We start from the raw sequence: 16,870 nt of genomic DNA, 5'->3' as shown, positions 1-16,870 counted from the left end.
ATCCTGATGTCCACCAGTCACCTTCACCTGAAGACCTGGAGAAAAACAATATCACTGTAAATCCCTTTATCACTGACTTATCACTATAATACAAAGATGGAAGAAATCCTATGTTATACAGACATAAACACAAACCAAGACATTTTTCCTGAACTAAATGGAATTCAACAGTTTAACTATATTGAATGTAACTGTACCTGTGACAGACAGAGTGACTCCAGGACTTCCAGTATATTTCCCTCCCTCCTTATCTGTTAATAATCTGAATTTGTACTCAGCTGAGTCTCTCTCTCTCAGGTCTGTGATTTTCAGTGTGTGACCATTCTTCTTATCCCCATGATACTCCAGACGACCTGCATACTCTGGGTCCTGACCTAGCTCTTTAGGTTCTACACCAGTCCCCCATTCAGTGAACCAGAAGGTTGTTGTGACTTTATGACCACTGGGATATGTGTAAGAGCAGAACAGATCCACTGTTGACCCCTTCAAGGTACAGATACTCTCAGTGGTGTAAGTAACACTCCAGACATCCTGACCCAGTACCACTGAAACACAGTTAGACATCACAATGGTATCAGAATTAGAACAAGGTATTCTGGCTCACACTTTGTTATGGGTTTGTCCACACTTTGTTGCCATATTGGAAACCACAGATAATCATCACTCAGTGAGGTGTGAAACATAACTATTTAAAGTGAAGTGGAGATGCCTAACAGAACACAAGCAAATGTAATACACATGTCTGTAGATTGATCAACATAAAAGTTGTGAATGAGACCATACCTGTCACAGACCAGAGAAAGACCACCAACACACTTCCTGCTGTTCTCAAGACCATTGTTGCATCTCCCACCCTGCAGTCTTAGAAACATAAACAAAAACTCACTCTATAGCTGGTGAATAACTCCACCTGATACATTGAAGTATAAACTGTAAATGGGGTCCAGGGCCTCATTACTGAAAATGAACCAGGCTCATATTGTGTTGTGTTGTATTGTGCTAAATGGTTGTCTATGTGAATACTGTCTGTCTGTAAGTCTATTGCACCATGTATGTATGTAATGTGTGTGATGTGTTGCATGTCTGTCTACGTCTGTCTACTTAAACTGACATGATGCAAAAAATACATTCCTAATATATACAGTATTCATCATCAACATACATCATCATCATTATATCATCAACAACAACCACTTATTGAACAGGTCTGTATTACTGTAAACACATATTTATATATTGATTGTTCTGAAGCTGTTTTATTCTTAGAATCCCTAATATAGGAGGATAAATGTTGAATCCTCTACAGTCCGTCAAGCTGTACAGCAGCCTAAAGAATGACCACCAGGTTCAATGACAGCACCTATCCTCAAGCTGTGAGGCAAACAGCCAGTGACTAAAGAATGACCACCAGGTTCAATGACAGCACCTATCCTCAAGCTGTGAGGCTAAACAGCCAGTGACTAAAGAATGACCACCAGGTTCAATGACAGCACCTATCGTCAAGCTGTGAGGCTAAACATCCAGTGACTAAAGAATGACCACCAGGTTCAATGACAGCACCTATCACTGTGACTAAACAGCCAGTGACTAAAGAATGACCACCAGGTTCAATGACAGCACCTACAAGCTGTGAGGCTAAACAGCCAGTGACTCTCTCTCTCTCACACACACACACACACACACACACACACACACACACACACACACACACACACACACACACACACACACACACACACACACACACACACACACACACACACACACACACACACACACACACACACACACACACAATGATACATTACCCTCAAGATATTTGACTTTGACTTATGACTAAAAACAAATAATCAAAAACTATTTTCCCAGATATTGTCAAGAGTAGTTCCAGAGTGGAGTGAAGAGGAGAGGTCCTGTACAGTGAGTCAACTGACTGGTAGTGAGTGAAAACAAGAAGTAAGTGTTGAAACCTTATAAAAGCAGTCAGAACACAAGTAGTGGATGCAGAACTGTCCTTCCTGTTTAGTAAAGACATTAACATCCACGACAACCAGACCAACACGCCAGAAAAGGGCTGTTACTGTAATAGAACAGAAATTGTGTAAAAGATAAGTCAGGGCATATATTTATTTTATTTAAAAAAATGTGTCAATTTTCACTGTGGTCTTTTATACTACATACAGAACCATGTAAACAATGTGTTGACTAAACTATTTATAACATTAACATTTTAATAACCTACCTTGCCCTTCTGAGTTCTGTATATACAGGTCAAAGTTCCATGATGTTATTCAATTAGAACCCATTCAATTTAAACACCCATGACCATCACTCCTAATTAGCTACATCAAAGTGGTACTGAAGGTTCAGTGTTCTAGACTAGAGCTCCTCCTACTGGCATCGCTACATTACTGCAGCCTCCAGTCCACATGATGTCCTCATTCATTTGGGAAGTAATGGGAATAAAATGAATGATGTTCCTGTCATTCCAAGATATTGAGCCCTGCCCCTGTCTCTTTGCTTAATAAAGGGTTATATTTTGTGCCTATAACCCAGTGCGACGATTTTGATGTTAAGGGAGACATGTTCAAGTTTTTTTTTAGAAATATCCGTTTAAGGGAATGCTTTAGCTCCCCTAATTCTGACTTTTTTATTAGACCTCTCGCAGAACAGCTCCCCTCCTTTGTAAAGGACACCTATCATTGAATCTCTTGATCCTCTCCCTGAGAATATCTTGTTAGTTACTTTTGACGTTGAGTCGTTATACACAAATATTCCACACGAGGGCGGTATCGAAGTTACGGAACATTTTCTTCCGCAACGTGACCCTAATGGACATACACATAACTATTTAATGTTTCTGAATGATTTCTTTATTCAGACGAAGGGTACTGCTATGGGATCCCCCATGGCTCCTAACTATGCTACTTTGTATGTGGGTTACATGGAGAAACAGTCTATTTTCAATCCTCTCAAAAATGTTTTCTTGCCTAACATCATTATTTGGAAACGGTATATTGATGATATTTTTGTTCTATGGAGGGGTGATGCAAAACAGCTCCATGCGTTTTATGCTTTTCTTAACTCCTGCTCTGATCATTTGAGATTTACTATGCAATCTGATACATGTCAAATCAGTGTTCTTGATCTTCTGATCTTGTGTGAAGATAATGTTCTATACACTGATCTTTACAGGAAGCCTACTGATCGTAACAGTTTGTTGAGGGCTGATAGTTGTCACCCACTTCCCTTGAAAAATACAGTGCCTTGCGAAAGTATTCGGCCCCCTTGAACTTTGCGACCTTTTGCCAAATTTCAGGCTTCAAACATAAAGATATAAAACTGTATTTTTTTTGTGAAGAATCAACAAAAAGTGGGACACAATCATGAAGTGGAACGACATTTATTGGATATTTCAAACTTTTTTAACAAATCAAAAACTGAAAAATTGGGCATGCAAAATTATTCAGCCCCCTTAAGTTAATACTTTGTAGCGCCACCTTTTGCTGCGATTACAGCTGTAAGTCGCATGGGGTATGTCTCTATCAGTGGATATTTCAAACTTTTTTAACAAATCAAAAACTGGAAAATTGGGCGTGCAAAATTATTCACCCCCTTAAGTTAATACATTTTTATATCTTTGTGTTTGAAGCCTGAAATGTGGCAAAAGGTCGCAAAGTTCAAGGGGGCCGAATACTTTCGCAAGGCACTGTAGTTTGCCCTACAGCCAATACTGTCGAATCAAAAGAATTAGGAAAGAAAAATCAGATTTCGACAGAAATATGGCTGAGACGCAAAGAAAGTTCAAGGAGAGGGACTACAAAATGATCAGATTAATATTGCCATTGAGGAAAAAAAAAAGACGCATTCTTGTGTTCTAACTACTCGCTATTCAAAGCGTTCTGAACAAATTAAGGGAATTGTTCACAAACATTGGCACATTCTAAAATCCGATGATAGTCTCGGTAATGTGTTTTCGGACCTTCCCTTGGTCGTATTCTCGCTGGGCAGAAATCTCAGAGACCAATTGTGCAATGGCACTTATAAATGTAGATCCTTCAAACACCCACAAACAGGAAAACAGATCCCAATTAAAGGTGTTATCACGTGCTCCACAAAGGCAGTTATTTATCTTATAACTTGTCCTTGTGGTAAAAATGATGTGGGTAAAACAAAGCGCGAATTGAAAGTACGTATCTCAGAGCATCGTAGCACCATACCGGTTGCGGCCCACTTCTTGGAGGCAGTGTCATGTATTGTCATGTCTTGTCCCTGTGCTTTCTCTTCTCTTCGTTTCCCCCTGCCGGTCGTATTAGGTTACTTTCTCTCTCTCTATCTCTCTCTCTCTATCGTTCCGTTCCTGCTCCCAGCTGTTCCTCATTCTCCTAACGACCTCGTTTACTCTCTCACACCTGTCCCCTCTTTTGCCCTCTGATTAAGTCTCTATTTCTCTCTCTGTTTCTGCTTCTGTCCTTGTCGGATTCTTGTTTGCTTTGCCCTTGTTCCGTCCTGTCGTATTCTGCCTCTTCATCAGATGCTGCGTGTGAGCAGGTGTCTCTGTCCTCTACGGCCCGCGCCTACTCGAAGGGACCTGCAGTCTGTTGCCGCTAGCCCTGCAATTCCCCTCTACTACTAGAAGGGCGACTCTCCTGTAAAGATAGAGGATTTATGTTTTCCCTGTTTGGACATCTCCTGTAAAGATTGAGGATTTATGTTTTCCCTGTTTGGACATTAAAAGACTCTGTTTCTGTTAAATCGCTTTTGGGTCCTCACTCACCTGCATAACAGAAGAATCCGACCAAGAATGGACCCAGCGACTTCGGATCCTCTCTACTCAGCCGTCAAGATGCAGGGAGCGATGCTAGGCAGACACAAGCAGGAATTGTCTGCTGCTCGAGATGCCGTTGAGACCCTGGCCGCCCAAGTCTCCGACCTCTCAAAACATATTCACAATCTTCACCTCGATCCACCGGCTACTTCCAGGGCTTCCGAGTCTCCGGAGCCCAGAATTAATAACCCACCGTGTTACTCTGGGCAGCCCACTGAATGCCGCTCGTTCCTCACCCAGTGTGATATTGTGTTCTCTCTCCAGCCCAACAAGTACTCCAGGGGTACAGCTCGTATCGCCTACGTCATATCTCTCCATATCTCTCACGGGCTCGTGAGTGGGGCACGGCAATCTGGGAGGCAAGGGCTGAGTGTACTAACCAGTATCAGAACTTTAAGGAGGAGATGATACGGGTTTTTGATCGTTCAGTTTTTGGGAAAGAAGCTTCCAGGGCCCTGTCTTCCCTATGTCAAGGTAATCAATCCATAACGGATTACTCTATAGAGTTTCTCACTCTTGCTGCCTCCAGTGACTGGAACGAGCCGGCGTTGCTCGCTCGTTTTCTGGAGGGTCTCCACACGGAGGTAAAGGATGAGATTCTCTCCCGGGAGGTTCCTTCCAGCGTGGATTCTTTGATTGAACTCGCTATTCGCATAGAACGACGGGTAGATCTTCGTCACCGAGCTCGTGGAAGAGAGCTCGCGTTATCCGTTTCCCCTCTCCGCATCACTACCATCTTCCTCCACTGGCTCAGGTGCTGAGCCCATGCAGCTGGGGGTATTCGCATCTCGACTAAGGAGAGGGAACGGAGAATCACCAACCGCCTCTGTCTCTATTGCGGTTGCGCTGGTCATTTTGTCATTTCATGTCCAGTAAAAGCCAGAGCTCATCAGTAAGCGGAGGGCTACTGGTGAGCGCTACTACTCAGGTCTCTCCGTCAAGATCCTGTACTACCTTGTCGGTCCATCTACGCTGGACCGGTTCAGCAGCTTCCTGCAGTGCCTTGATAGACTCTGGGGCGGAGGGTTGTTTTATGGACGAAGCCTGGGCTCGGGAACATGACATTCCTCTCAGACAGTTAGGGGAGCCCACGGCCATGTTCGCCTTGGATGGTAGTCCTCTCCCCAGGATTCAGCGTGAAACGCTACCTTTAACCCTCACTGTCTCTGGTAATCATAGCGAAACCATTTCTTTTTGATTTTTCGTTCACCTTTTACACCTGTTGTTTTGGGCCATCCCTGGCTAGTGTGTCATAATCCTTCTATTAATTGATCTAGTAATTCTATCCTCTCCTGGAACGTCTCTTGTCATGTGAAATGTTTAATGTCTGCTATCCCTCCTGTTTCTTCTGCCCCTCTTCACAGGAGGAGCCTGGTGATTTGACAGGGATGCCGGAGGAATATCATGATCTGCGCACGGCCTTCAGTCGGTCCAGGTCCACCTCCCTTCCTCCTCACCGGTCGTATGATTGTAGTATTGATCTCCTTCCGGGTACCACTCCCCCCCGGGGTAGACTATACTCTCTGTCGGCTCCCGAACGTAAGGCTCTCGAAGATTATTTGTCTGTAGCTCTTGACGCTGGTACCGTAGTCCCTTCCTCCTCTCCCGCCGGAGCGGGGTTTTTTTTGGTAAGAAAAAGGACGGGACCCTGTGCCCCTGCGTGATTATCGAGGGCTGAATGACATAACGGTTAAGAATCGTTATCCGCTTCCCCTTATGTCTTCAGCCTTCGAGATCCTGCAGGGAGCCAGGTTTTTCACTAAGTTGGACCTTCGTAACGCTTACCATCTCGTGCGCATCAGGGAGGGGGACGAGTGGAAAACGGCGTTTAACACTCCGTTAGGGCACTTTGAATACCGGGTTCTGCCGTGCGGTCTCGCTAACGCTCCAGCTGTCTTTCAGGCATTAGTGAATGATGTACTGAGAGACATGCTGAACATCTTTGTTTTCGTTTACCTTGACGATATCCTGATTTTTTCACCGTCACTCCAGATTCATGTTCAGCACGTTCGTCGTGTTCTCCAGCGCCTTTTAGAGAATTGTCTTTATGTGAAGGCTGAGAAGTGCGCTTTTCATGTCTCCTCCGTCACATTTCTCGGTTCTGTTATTTCCGCTGAAGGCATTCAGATAGATCCCGCTAAGGTCCATGCTGTCAGCGATTGGCCCGTCCCTAAGTCACGTGTCGAGCTGCAGCGCTTTCTCGGTTTCGCGAATTTCTATCGCCGTTTCATTCGTAATTTCGGTCAGGTGGCAGCTCCTCTCACAGCCCTTACTTCTGTCAAGACGTGCTTTAAGTGGTCCGTTTCCGCCCAGGGAGCTTTTGATCTCCTCAAGAAGCGTTTTACATCCGCTCCTATCCTTGTTACACCTGACGTCTCTAGACAGTTCATTGTCGAGGTTGACGCGTCAGAGGTGGGCGTGGGAGCCATTCTGTCCCAGCGCTCCCATTCTGACGATAAGGTCCACCCTTGCGCGTATTTTTCTCATCGCCTGTCGCCGTCGGAACGTAACTATGATGTGGGAAACCGCGAACTGCTCGTCATCCGCTTAGCCCTAGGCGAATGGCGACAGTGGTTGGAGGGGGCGACCGTTCCTTTTGTCGTTTGGACTGACCATAAGAACCTTGAGTACATCCGTTCTGCCAAACGACTCAATGCGCGTCAGGCTCGTTGGGCGTTGTTTTTCGCTCGTTTCGAGTTTGTTATTTCTTATCGTCCGGGCTCTAAGAACACCAAGCCTGATGCTTTATCCCGTCTCTTCAGTTCTTCAGTAGCCTCCACCGACCCCGAGGGGATTCTCCCTGAGGGGCGTGTTGTCGGGTTGACTGTGAGAGCAGGTAAAGCAAGCTCTCACTCACACTCCGTCGCCGCGCGCTTGTCCTAGGAACCTTCTTTTCGTTCCCGTTTCTACTCATCTGGCCGTTCTTCAGTGGGCTCACTCTGCCAAGTTAGCCGGCCACCCCGGCGTTCGGGGTACGCTTGCTTCTATTCGCCAGCGTTTTTAGTGGCCCACTCAGGAGCGTGACACGCGTCGTTTCGTGGCTGCTTGTTCGGACTGCGCGCAGACTAAGTCCGGTAACTCTCCTCCTGCCGGCTGTCTCAGACCGCTTTCCATTCCCTCTCGACCGTGGTCTCACATCGCCTTAGACTTTATTACCGGTCTGCCTTCGTCAGCGGGGAAGACTGTTATTCTAACGGTTGTCGATAGGTTCTCTAAGGCGGCTCATTTTATTCCCCTCGCTAAGCTTCCTTCTGCTAAAGAGACGGCACAAATCATCATTGAGAATGTTTTCAGAATTCATGGCCTTCCGTCAGACGCCGTTTCGGACAGGGGTCCGCAATTCACGTCTCAATTTTGGAGGGAATTTTGCCGTTTGATTGGGGCTTCCGTCAGTCTCTCTTCCGGTTTTCACCCCCAGTCTAACGGTCAAGCAGAACGGGCCAATCAGACTATTGGTCGCATCTTACGCAGTCTTTCCTTTCGAAACCCTGCGTCTTGGGCAGAACAGCTCCCTGGGCAGAATACGCTCACAACTCGCTTCCTTTGTCTGCGACCGGGCTATCTCCTTTTTAGAGTAGCCTCGGTACCAGCCTCCTCTCGCCGAGTCCAGCGTCCCCTCCGCTCAGGATTTTGTCCAACGTTGTGAGCGCACCTGGAAGAGGGTCAGGTCTGCACTTTGCCGTTATAGGGCGCAGACTGTGAGAGCCGCTAATAAGCGTAGGACTAAGAGTCCTAGGTATTGTCGCGGTCAGAGAGTATGGCTCTCCACTCGTAACCTTCCCCTTATGACAGCTTCTCGCAAGTTGACCCCGCGGTTCATTGGTCCGTTCCGTATTTCTCAGGTCGTTAATCCTGTCGCAGTGCGTCATTTCTGTCACTTCTTTCCTTTGCTAGCCAGCCAGCTAAATCTATCACACAATCACATCAAGCAGCTATAATTACAGAAAACGATCTACATTTTTGTTTGTTTACCTTGGATTATATTGCCATTTCTTTGGATATATCCATTACAATGACCCTGATAAATGAATTTGCCTGGCTCAGAGAAGCTGTCAGTCTGTTCACATTCATACAGATCGCACGGTGGAGGTCCCCAAAAAATGGCAACATTGATCCACAGGTCGGAGAGGTAGACAGCAAGGTTTAGATAAACCACAACTGTTTCAAACCAAATGCTAGCCTCTGGGCATTGGGAAATATTGAATATGACCTTTCGCGTGTGAGGCGAACGTGATAACCACTACACTACTGAAACTACAATACAAAAAGAGGAAGTCGTGGAAAATATTAGGACTGCCCACAAGTCTACCTCACATAATATCCCAAAGTGAGTACCACAGAAAGAGCCATAATACCCATTGAAAACTAGCGGTCAAACAGGAAAATGGTTCCAATCGTTTTTCCACCCTTCATGTTCCCCACAGGGATTTTAAAAACACTTAAAATAAGGGCTGTGTTTCTTGTCGGCTTACCCTGGAGTGGTAAACTATTTGAATCATTATGGACCTCAGACCACACGTAGCAGGAATATATTCAGAGCGCCCAAGCTAGCCACACATGCAGAGTGCGTTACGCGACAAAAAGGTAAGTCTGAATACCAAATACTGAGAAGTGCGAAGGAAAAGCATGAATTCGAAATTGGGACCGAGCCCTAAGTGAATAGGCTTACTGTCCAATTGGTAAAAAGTGTTTCCGCCCGGTCTCGAACCGGGGACCTTTCGCGTGTGAGGCGAACGTGATAACCACTACACTACGGAAACCTAATGAGTGAGAAACTAAGGGTGTGGCTGACTTTGGCGGGGTGGGACATTTATCACTCTCAGAATCTATTGAAAATTAGAAATTACTTAGTCCATTAATTAAGCAATAATGCTTGAGAAGCCGGGAATTATGAGGTATTTTTAAAATATTTGTTTTATTAATAAAAACTATATGTTATCGCTTTGTCATTATGGGGTATTGTTGGTAAATATATTTTATTTTTATTTCATCCATTTTAGTATAAGGCTGTAAGGTAACAAAATGTGGAAAAAGTAAGGGGTCTGAAAACTTTCCAAATGCACTGTACCTATGCAGGCTAGCTTCTTTTCCTTTGCTAGCCAGCCAACTAAATCTATCACACAATCACATCAAGCAGCTATAATTACAGAAAACGATCTACATTTTTGTTTGTTTTACCTTGGATTATATTGCCATTTCTTTGGATATATCCATTACAATGACCCTGATAAATGAATTTGCCTGGCTCAGAGAAGCTGTCAGTCTGTTCACATTCATACAGATCGCACGGTGGAGGTCCCCAAAAAAATGGCAACATTGATCCACAGGTCGGAGAGGTAGACAGCAAGGTTTAGATAAACCACAACTGTTTCAAACCAAATGCTAGCCTCTGGGCATTGGGAAATATTGAATATGACCTTTCGCGTGTGAGGCGAACGTGATAACCACTACACTACTGAAACTACAATACAAAAAGAGGAAGTCGTGGAAAATATTAGGACTGCCCACAAGTCTACCTCACATAATATCCCAAAGTGAGTACCACAGAAAGAGCCATAATACCCATTGAAAACTAGCGGTCAAACAGGAAAATGGTTACAATCATTTTTCCACCCTTCATGTTCCCCACAGGGGATTTTAAAAACACTTACAAATAAGGGCTGTGTTTCTTGTCGGCTTACCCTGGAGTGGTAAACTATTTGAATCATTATGGACCTCAGACCACACGTAGCAGGAATATATTCAGAGCGCCCAAGCTAGCCACACATGCAGAGTGTGTTACGCGACAAAAAGGTAAGTCTGAATACCAAATACTGAGAAGTGCGAAGGAAAAGCATGAATTCCGAAATTGGGACCGAGCCCTAAGTGAATAGGCTTACTGTTCAATTGGTAAAAAGTGTTTACGCCCGGTCTCGTAACGGGGACCTTTCGCGTGTGAGGCGAACGTGATAACCACTACACTACGGAAACCTAATGAGTGAGAAACTAAGGGTGTGGCTGACTTTGGCGGGGTGGGACATTTATCACTCTCAGAATCTATTGAAAATTAGAAATTACTTAGTCCATTAATTAAGCAATAATGCTTGAGAAGCCGGGAATTATGAGGTATTTTTAAAATATTTGTTTTATTAATAAAAACTATATGTTATCGCTTTGTCATTATGGGGTATTGTTGGTAAATATATTTTATTTTTATTTCATCCATTTTAGTATAAGGCTGTAAGGTAACAAAATGTGGAAAAAGTAAGGGGTCTGAAAACTTTCCAAATGCACTGTACCTATGCAGGCTAGCTTCTTTTCCTTTGCTAGCCAGCCAACTAAATCTATCACACAATCACATCAAGCAGCTATAATTACAGAAAACGATCTACATTTTTGTTTGTTTTACCTTGGATTATATTGCCATTTCTTTGGATATATCCATTACAATGACCCTGATAAATGAATTTGCCTGGCTCAGAGAAGCTGTCAGTCTGTTCACATTCATACAGATCGCACGGTGGAGGTCCCCAAAAAAATGGCAACATTGATCCACAGGTCGGAGAGGTAGACAGCAAGGTTTAGATAAACCACAACTGTTTCAAACCAAATGCTAGCCTCTGGGCATTGGGAAATATTGAATATGACCTTTCGCGTGTGAGGCGAACGTGATAACCACTACACTACTGAAACTACAATACAAAAAGAGGAAGTCGTGGAAAATATTAGGACTGCCCACAAGTCTACCTCACTAATATCCCAAAGTGAGTACCACAGAAAGAGCCATAATACCCATTGAAAACTAGCGGTCAAACAGGAAAATGGTTACAATCGTTTTTCCACCCTTCATGTTCCCCACAGGGGATTTTAAAAACACTTAAAATAAGGGCTGTGTTTCTTGTCGGCTTACCCTGGAGTGGTAAACTATTTGAATCATTATGGACCTCAGACCACACGTAGCAGGAATATATTCAGAGCGCCCAAGCTAGCCACACATGCAGAGTGCGTTACGCGACAAAAAGGTAAGTCTGAATACCAAATACTGAGAAGTGCGAAGGAAAAGCATGAATTCCGAAATTGGGACCGAGCCCTAAGTGAATAGGCTTACTGTCCAATTGGTAAAAAGTGTTTCCGCCCGGTCTCGAACCGGGGACCTTTCGCGTGTGAGGCGAACGTGATAACCACTACACTACGGAAACCTAATGAGTGAGAAACTAAGGGTGTGGCTGACTTTGGCGGGGTGGGACATTTATCACTCTCAGAATCTATTGAAAATTAGAAATTACTTAGTCCATTAATTAAGCAATAATGCTTGAGAAGCCGGGAATTATGAGGTATTTTTAAAATATTTGTTTTATTAATAAAAACTATATGTTATCGCTTTGTCATTATGGGGTATTGTTGGTAAATATATTTTATTTTTATTTCATCCATTTTAGTATAAGGCTGTAAGGTAACAAAATGTGGAAAAAGTAAGGGGTCTGAAAACTTTCCAAATGCACTGTACCTATGCAGGCTAGCTTCTTTTCCTTTGCTAGCCAGCCAACTAAATCTATCACACAATCACATCAAGCAGCTATAATTACAGAAAACGATCTACATTTTTGTTTGTTTTACCTTGGATTATATTGCCATTTCTTTGGATATATCCATTACAATGACCCTGATAAATGAATTTGCCTGGCTCAGAGAAGCTGTCAGTCTGTTCACATTCATACAGATCGCACGGTGGAGGTCCCCAAAAAATGACATTGATCCACAGGTCGGAGAGGTAGACAGCAAGGTTTAGATAAACCACAACTGTTTCAAACCAAATGCTAGCCTCTGGGCATTGGGAAATATTGAATATGACCTTTCGTGTGTGAGGCGAACGTGATAACCACTACACTACTGAAACTACAATACAAAAAGAGGAAGTCGTGGAAAATATTAGGAATGCCCACAAGTCTACCTCACATAATATTCCAAAGTGAGTACCACAGAAAGAGCCATAATACCCATTGAAAACTAGCGGTCAAACAGGAAAATGGTTACAATCATTTTTCCACCCTTCATGTTCCCCACAGGGGATTTTAAAAACACTTAAAATAAGGGCTGTGTTTCTTGTCGGCTTACCCTGGAGTGGTAAACTATTTGAATCATTATGGACCTCAGACCACACGTAGCAGGAATATATTCAGAGCGCCCAAGCTAGCCACACATGCAGAGTGCGTTACGCGACAAAAAAGGTAAGTCTGAATACCAAATACTGAGAAGTGCGAAGGAAAAGCATGAATTCCGAAATTGGGACCGAGCCCTAAGTGAATAGGCTTACTGTCCAATTGGTAAAAAAGTGTTTCCGCCCGGTCTCGAACCAGGGACCTTTCGCGTGTGAGGCGAACGTGATAACCACTACACTACGGAAACCTAATGAGTGAGAAACTAAGGGTGTGGCTGACTTTGGCGGGGTGGGACATTTATCACTCTCAGAATCTATTGAAAATTAGAAATTACTTAGTCCATTAATTAAGCAATAATGCTTGAGAAGCCGGGAATTATGAGGTATTTTTAAAATATTTGTTTTATTAATAAAAACTATATGTTATCGCTTTGTCATTATGGGGTATTGTTGGTAAATATATTTTATTTTTATTTCATCCATTTTAGTATAAGGCTGTAAGGTAACAAAATGTGGAAAAAGTAAGGGGTCTGAAAACTTTCCAAATGCACTGTACCTATGCAGGCTAGCTTCTTTTCCTTTGCTAGCCAGCCAACTAAATCTATCACACAATCACATCAAGCAGCTATAATTACAGAAAACGATCTACATTTTTGTTTGTTTTACCTTGGATTATATTGCCATTTCTTTGGATATATCCATTACAATGACCCTGATAAATGAATTTGCCTGGCTCAGAGAAGCTGTCAGTCTGTTCACATTCATACAGATCGCACGGTGGAGGTCCCCAAAAAAATGGCAACATTGATCCACAGGTCGGAGAGGTAGACAGCAAGGTTTAGATAAACCACAACTGTTTCAAACCAAATGCTAGCCTCTGGGCATTGGGAAATATTGAATATGACCTTTCGTGTGTGAGGCGAACGTGATAACCACTACACTACTGAAACTACAATACAAAAAGAGGAAGTCGTGGAAAATATTAGGAATGCCCACAAGTCTACCTCACATAATATTCCAAAGTGAGTACCACAGAAAGAGCCATAATACCCATTGAAAACTAGCGGTCAAACAGGAAAATGGTTACAATCATTTTTCCACCCTTCATGTTCCCCACAGGGGATTTTAAAAACACTTAAAATAAGGGCTGTGTTTCTTGTCGGCTTACCCTGGAGTGGTAAACTATTTGAATCATTATGGACCTCAGACCACACGTAGCAGGAATATATTCAGAGCGCCCAAGCTAGCCACACATGCAGAGTGCGTTACGCGACAAAAAAGGTAAGTCTGAATACCAAATACTGAGAAGTGCGAAGGAAAAGCATGAATTCCGAAATTGGGACCGAGCCCTAAGTGAATAGGCTTACTGTCCAATTGTTAAAATGTGTTTCCGCCCGGTCTCGAACCAGGGACCTTTCGCGTGTGAAGCGAACGTGATAACCACTACACTACAGAAACCTAATGAGTGAGAAACTAAGGGTGTGGCTGACTTTGGCGGGGTGGGACATTTATCACTCTCAGAATCTATTGAAAATTAGAAATTACTTAGTCCATTAATTAAGCAATAATGCTTGAGAAGCCGGGAATTATGAGGTATTTTTAAAATATTTGTTTTATTAATAAAAACTATATGTTATCGCTTTGTCATTATGGGGTATTGTTGGTAAATATATTTTATTTTATTTCATCCATTTTAGTATAAGGCTGTAAGGTAACAAAATGTGGAAAAAGTAAGGGGTCTGAAAACTTTCCAAATGCACTGTACCTATGCAGGCTAGCTTCTTTTCCTTTGCTAGCCAGCCAACTAAATCTATCACACAATCACATCAAGCAGCTATAATTACAGAAAACGATCTACATTTTTGTTTGTTTTACCTTGGATTATATTGCCATTTCTTTGGATATATCCATTACAATGACCCTGATAAATGAATTTGCCTGGCTCAGAGAAGCTGTCAGTCTGTTCACATTCATACAGATCGCACGGTGGAGGTCCCCAAAAAATGGCAACATTGATCCACAGGTCGGAGAGGTAGACAGCAAGGTTTAGATAAACCACAACTGTTTCAAACCAAATGCTAGCCTCTGGGCATTGGGAAATATTGAATATGACCTTTCGCGTGTGAGGCGAACGTGATAACCACTACACTACTGAAACTACAATACAAAAAGAGGAAGTCGTGGAAAATATTAGGAATGCCCACAAGTCTACCTCACATAATATCCCAAAGTGAGTACCACAGAAAGAGCCATAATACCCATTACAAACTAGCGGTCAAACAGGAAAATGGTTCCAATCGTTTTTCCACCCTTCATGTTCCCCACAGGGGATTTTAAAAACACTTAAAATAAGGGCTGTGTTTCTTGTCGGCTTACCCTGGAGTGGTAAACTATTTGAATCATTATGGACCTCAGACCACACGTAGCAGGAATATATTCAGAGCGCCCAAGCTAGCCACACATGCAGAGTGCGTTACGCGACAAAAAAGGTAAGTCTGAATACCAAATACTGAGAAGTGCGAAGGAAAAGCATGAATTCCGAAATTGGGACCGAGCCCTAAGTGAATAGGCTTACTGTCCAATTGGTAAAATGTGTTTCCGCCCGGTCTCGAACCAGGGACCTTTCGCGTGTGAGGCGAACGTGATAACCACTACACTACGGAAACCTAATGAGTGAGAAACTAAGGGTGTGGCTGACTTTGGCGGGGTGGGACATTTATCACTCTCAGAATCTATTGAAAATTAGAAATTACTTAGTCCATTAATTAAGCAATAATGCTTGAGAAGCCGGGAATTATGAGGTATTTTTAAAATATTTGTTTTATTAATAAAAACTATATGTTATCGCTTTGTCATTATGGGGTATTGTTGGTAAATATATTTTATTTTTATTTCATCCATTTTAGTATAAGGCTGTAAGGTAACAAAATGTGGAAAAAGTAAGGGGTCTGAAAACTTTCCAAATGCACTGTACCTATGCAGGCTAGCTTCTTTTCCTTTGCTAGCCAGCCAACTAAATCTATCACACAATCACATCAAGCAGCTATAATTACAGAAAACGATCTACATTTTTGTTTGTTTTACCTTGGATTATATTGCCATTTCTTTGGATATATCCATTACAATGACCCTGATAAATGAATTTGCCTGGCTCAGAGAAGCTGTCAGTCTGTTCACATTCATACAGATCGCACGGTGGAGGTCCCCAAAAAAATGGCAACATTGATCCACAGGTCGGAGAGGTAGACAGCAAGGTTTAGATAAACCACAACTGTTTCAAACCAAATGCTAGCCTCTGGGCATTGGGAAATATTGAATATGACCTTTCGCGTGTGAGGCGAACGTGATAACATCTACACTACTGAAACTACAATACAAAAGAGGAAGTCGTGGAAAATATTAGGAATGCCCACAAGTCTACCTCACATAATATCCCAAAGTGAGTACCACAGAAAGAGCCATAATACCCATTACAAACTAGCGGTCAAACAGGAAAATGGTTCCAATCATTTTTCCACCCTTCATGTTCCCCACAGGGGATTTTAAAAACACTTAAAATAAGGGCTGTGTTTCTTGTCGGCTTACCCTGGAGTGGTAAACTATTTGAATCATTATGGACCTCAGACCACACGTAGCAGGAATATATTCAGAGCGCCCAAGCTAGCCACACATGCAGAGTGCGTTACGCGACAAAAAAGTAAGTCTGAATACCAAATACTGAGAAGTGCGAAGGAAAAGCATGAATTCGAAATTGGGACCGAGCCCTAAGTGAATAGGCTTACTGTCCAATTGGTAAAAAGTGTTTCCGCCCGGTCTCGAACCGGGGACCTTTGTTAGGCGCATGTTACACTACGGCCTGATGGGTGGAATACTAAGGGTGTGGCGTGATAACCACTACACTACAA

General features: G+C 43.1%; 5 non-coding genes across 5 annotated transcripts; all 5 read right to left on the bottom strand.

The window, feature by feature from the left end:
* Positions 1-9,515: 9,515 nt before the first annotated feature.
* On the bottom strand, positions 9,516-9,588 carry trnav-cac. The gene has a single exon. It is a non-coding gene; the product is annotated as a tRNA-Val (tRNA).
* Positions 9,589-11,933: 2,345 nt separating this feature from the next.
* Positions 11,934-12,006, bottom strand: trnav-cac. The gene has a single exon. It is a non-coding gene; the product is annotated as a tRNA-Val (tRNA).
* A 1,134-nt stretch (positions 12,007-13,140) lies between these two features.
* trnav-cac lies at positions 13,141-13,213 on the bottom strand. The gene has a single exon. It is a non-coding gene; the product is annotated as a tRNA-Val (tRNA).
* A 1,137-nt stretch (positions 13,214-14,350) lies between these two features.
* trnav-cac lies at positions 14,351-14,423 on the bottom strand. The gene has a single exon. It is a non-coding gene; the product is annotated as a tRNA-Val (tRNA).
* Positions 14,424-15,558: 1,135 nt separating this feature from the next.
* On the bottom strand, positions 15,559-15,631 carry trnav-cac. Its single transcript has one exon. It is a non-coding gene; the product is annotated as a tRNA-Val (tRNA).
* Between the last annotated feature and the right edge of the window lie 1,239 nt (positions 15,632-16,870).

Source organism: Oncorhynchus gorbuscha, unplaced genomic scaffold (assembly GCF_021184085.1).
Source record: "Oncorhynchus gorbuscha isolate QuinsamMale2020 ecotype Even-year unplaced genomic scaffold, OgorEven_v1.0 Un_scaffold_7655, whole genome shotgun sequence".
NCBI classification, from domain to species: domain Eukaryota; kingdom Metazoa; phylum Chordata; class Actinopteri; order Salmoniformes; family Salmonidae; genus Oncorhynchus; species Oncorhynchus gorbuscha.
The sequence above is the reverse complement of the archived record's forward strand: the minus strand, read 5'-3'. Positions and strand labels throughout refer to the sequence as shown.